Source organism: Gadus macrocephalus, chromosome 15 (genome assembly GCF_031168955.1).
Source record: "Gadus macrocephalus chromosome 15, ASM3116895v1".
Taxonomy (NCBI): Eukaryota; Metazoa; Chordata; class Actinopteri; order Gadiformes; family Gadidae; genus Gadus; species Gadus macrocephalus.
In genome coordinates this window covers 24492127-24497100 of record NC_082396.1, presented here as the reverse complement: position 1 = coordinate 24497100, position 4974 = coordinate 24492127, and positions in this window count along the sequence as shown.

Below are 4974 nucleotides of genomic sequence, written 5' to 3'. Positions count from 1 at the left end.
GTCCCGCGCAAATCTTATTTTATTAAAAAATATATATATATTTATTTTTTTCTTCTTCACCCCTCGCGGTCGACTTGGGATCTGTCGGCGGTCTACTGGTAGACCGCGATCGACTGGTTGGGCACCCCTGCTCTACACCAACGACTGCAGAAGCACAAACCCAGACATCACATACATCAAGTATTCTGACGACACTGTCATCATGGACTCCACCAACTCATTAGATCAGTTAGAGTCCGAGCTGGCCACCTTTTTAGACTGGTGCAGGCGGAACTGCCTTGACCTCAACATCACCAAAACAAAATAACTAATTATAGACTTCCGTAAGGCCCCCTCCACCTTCCCCACTCTGACTGTTAACAACCAGCCGATAGAGAGGGTTGACACATACAGATACCTTGGGACAACAATCGATCACAAACTCAACTTCAAAACAAATACTGATATCATCCACTCCAAGTGCCAGCAACGTCTCTTTTTCCTTCGTAAACTCCGCAAACTCCAGGTCCACCAATCCGTTCTGACCGCATTCTAAAGATGTTTCATTGAATCCATAATCACCTTTAACATCACCTCCTGGTTCGGAGCACTGTCCAACATCCATAGGAACCCACCAAACAGAATCATCAAACTGAGCAGCAAAATAATTGGACAACAGCAGGAATCCCTCATCAATATATACTACAAAAGGACTAAGCAGAAATCAACACAAATCACCCTTGACATCACACACACTCTACACAGCCAGTATTCCCTCTTACCCTCAGGCCGCAGATACAGAGCCCCTACAGTAAGGACAAACTGAGCCCTGTCAAGTTTTGTCCCGGCATCCATAAGACTCTTGAATGGTTTAACCCCTCCTTGAACTGTATCCTCTTGTTTTCATACCTGGAATCTTTTTAAATTATTTATTTATTCATCCTCCACTATGGAGGTAATAATACTATTTATTTATTAGGCTTAGGCAAGGATTTTTATTTTTATTTTCTGCAGGGCTGACGGTGTATGTTTGCGAGTGTGTGCGTGTTTTTCTTTTGTTTATTGTATGTACTGTTGGGTATGGACGCACCCTGCTGCTCCTCCACATCTGAAGTTCCTAACGGAAAAATAAAGTAATTTGAATTGAATTGGAACAATTCCTGTTGAAAACGAGAGATTCATAAGCGAGAGGATTGCAGGCCCCACCGTGGGAAGAAGTTCCTTGAGAACCCTGGAAGGGAGAGGATCCAAAATACAGGTTGTTGGCTTTGATGCCTTTATCACCCTTTCAAGTTCCACCAGAGGAATTGCCTTGAACTCCAGGAGAGTTGCGTCAGAGTTCCCCATCCTGCCCCACAGAATGTGTAGGACAAGCCGCGCGGCAAGCATCAATTTCCTGTCTAATTGATTGAATCTTACTCTCAAAGAAATCCAAGAATTCACCTGCCACGATCGAGGAGCCCACTGTCTAAGTCTGTTTCTGAGTGAGACTCCTCACAGTGTCAAAAATAAACTTGGGATTGTTTCTATTCAAGTTGATGATACTGGAAAAGTAGGCGTTCCTGGCATTAGTCAGCGCACCCATAACAGTCTGCTCACCCCAGGTGAGCAGACTGTTATGCCATGCAAGATGAAAGACCTCAAGTTTAGTCGAGCGCCATTTGCGTTCAAGGAGTGCGCGTTTCTGCATTAAACCAGGGGGCTGGTTTTTTCAATGTTCGTTTTTTAGTTACGTTCGGAGCAACTGAATCAATGGCAACAGAAAAGGCAATGTTGAGGTCATCAGTAAGGCACTCCACAGAACCACTATAGTTACAAAGAGGTGCAAGTGAACCAGATAACTTATCTGCCATAGCTGTAATGGTTGCAGGTGTGATCCGGCGACAGCTGAAAGTAGCTTGCTGATCGTCGCAGGGGCAGGATACCACCACCTGGAAAGCAAAAAGTGGTCAGATAAAGCTGAGGTGTAGGAAGAGACCACTAGCTGTGAAATGTCTACACCGCGGGTCAGAACGAGATCCAGCGTGTTTCCACCGATGTGGGTTGGGTGCTGGACGAGCTGTTTGAAGCCAAGCGTATCTGTAATGGACAGAAAAGCCCTTGCGAGGGCATCAGATGGGTTATTCACATGAATGTTGAAATCCCCAATAAGCAAAATATTGTCTGAGTATGTAGCCAGATCAGCTGCAAAGTCAGAAAACTCATCAACAAAAACTGAATACGGTCCTGGGGGACGGTATACTACAGCTAAAACAAAAGAGTCTGGAACTCGTTTTGCTTCTCTGGGAGCTGAGGTGCAGAGCGCTAGCACCTCAAAGGATCTGAAAATATATCTATTCTTTGGCTTTAAATTAAGCTTAGAATTAGATATCAGGGCTACTCCACCACCTTTCTTAACTTCTCTAGATACTTGGGTGCTAAAGTAATGGGGTGGAGTAGCTTTGTTTAGGGCTAGAAACCCATCTGGCTTTAACCAGGTTTCACAAAGGCCCAGTATGTCGATCTTTTTATCAATAATTAGATCATGGACCAAGAGCGCCTTCGATGAAAGCGACCTTATGTTCATGAACCCTATTCTGAGTGCTTCCATTTTATTATTTTCAGAGGGAGTCCGGTTAACACTCAGCTCTGAAGCGGTCAAGGGGATGCCGCGGTTTCGACATACTGATTGCGGCCCTCGCCTGCGGGTTTTACACCTCGAGACAGCGCGAGGCCGCACCACCGTACATATAGGTACAGCGTTATTTTCAGAGGGAGTCTGGTTAACACTCAGCTCTGAGGCGATCAGTGGGATCGCCAGAGTTCGACATACTGGTCGCGGCCCTCGCCTGCGGGTTTTACACCTCGAGACAGTGCGAGGCCGCCCCACCGTACATATAGGTACAGCGTTAATTTCAGAGGGAGTCTGGTTAACACTCAGCTCTGAAACAATTGGTGCAATAGATACTGGTTCAGCTAACCCATCTGCTGTTCTAGACTCTGCAACGTAAACTATCATGTTGCTAGCAGGTTTGCTAAACTCCTGCAGCCCAGCGTGCTGTGAGTGGATGAGTCACGCCTGACTAAGACATCTGTCTATGTTTTTTGACATAATTGAGGAGCCTAACCCAGTAGGGTGTAGGCCGTCTCTCATGAGCTATGAAACCAAAGCCCTGCTCTGAACTATATCGTGACAGCCAGCGATTTAGAGACAATAATCTACTATAACGCTCATCATTGGGCGGAGGGACGAGGGCCAGAGAGAATTAATCGATGCCGACACATCTTTCTGGCGAAGTCACAAAGCCTAGCTATGTTGCTTTTTGTGACCTCAGTTTGTCTTGTCCTAGCATCGTTGGTGCCGACATGAACTACAATGTTGTCGAAACTAGTGTCGGTGTTTGTTGCATCTAATCTAACTCTGTATGTGGTCTGACCGCATGTCAGCACCCTAAGATTAGCTTCAAGCCCCACAGAGAGGTACAGCCACAGGGGGAGCAGTAAACCAACGAGAGCCCCAGGCTGGAGGGGGCTCAACAGGACCTCTGAGTCCACTTCAACGCTACTGCTGCCGCAGCTGCTGCTGCTGTCCTGAGTGCTGTGGACACTCGTCTCAGGACGAGGCGTCCCGAGATGTGGTGTAGAAGGTCTGCCATGAACAGAAAGGATGTTTCCATGTGCTTGTTGTGCTTTACCTAACAGTGCCTTTGTTTGGCTTTCGTTGTATACAGATTGTTGTATTGATGCGTTAGATATCTTAAGTATTTATTTAAAGATTGTGTACTAATATAACAGAGACAGTTCATTCAATCTGACTTGTTGATTGATTGTTGTACCTGTCACCAAAAAGGAAGCGAAGGGTGGAGTTTTAGGGACTTTTTGATCACATTCATATATTAGTATTAACCTAGTAATGTTCAAAATGTTAATAGTTATTTTACATTCAAATGTTCATTATTATTGTTTGCTTCACATAAACAAAACATACAACTCAATTTATTTTGTTTGTCACAATTCTACTGGACAATCTTGAGTAAAATGGCAAGTCATTAAAATATAGTTGTATCAATTGAAAATAATTATGTGCGATTGCAAAATTAAAAAATGTGGTAGTATGTCTGTATATATGGTAGTAGCCAAGAGTAAAGCCAGTAAAGGCCTATTATTGTTGTAGAGATTCCATTAATGAAAAAAAGAGAATACAATAAAAACTGGATTATAATTTCAATGGAGTTTTTATTTATCTGCTTTTGTGTGCAAATGTAAGCAGTTTACCAAAACTACGCCTCAAAACTAGGAATAAAACCGCATGATATTGGGAGCAGAGTTATTTTTTAATTGAAGGTCAGACAGGGAACATCTTTAACATCAGGATCCAACTGCCGAAAATCTGTTGTATGTCAACCCGGTCTCACGAAAAGACGTGACACTGTCACGTTATTTAATCTATTGAAACGTGATCAGGAACACGTATTTTAAATTTTTTCGTGTTAATAAGCACCATTTTCAAACTCATGTATTTCAATTGGAAGTATTTGTCGTGTCACTAAGCACGACTTCCAAACTAAGAGACTGTCCGGGAGCGTTCTCCCTAAAGTCCCTTAAGGTGCTCTGTACAGAACATTTATTGTTAAAAATTGTCTGTGATAACTAACAATATGACATCTTTTGGCCACCCGTTTCTACTTTCACCTTTGATTCTGAGATATTGTGACAATTCACGGGTGCACACAGGGTGTGCATTAACTCCTGATATAGGCCTACAGACACCTGCTAAGTAGTTCCAGTCAGCGTTTAGATTCTCTGCCCGAGCCCGACCAGACCCGACCCGACGCGCGGGCCGGGTCGGGCCGATATTTCCCACCACTATCCTCGGGCCGGGCCTTTGATCAAGCTTTTTTATTTGTATTTTATCATTGGTTTATTGGCCTAATCTGAGGAGTAATCTATGCCATAAACAGGAACGTTATAGGCCTTTATTACACGGGTCTTCTCAATGCCGTGGCCCGTGGAACG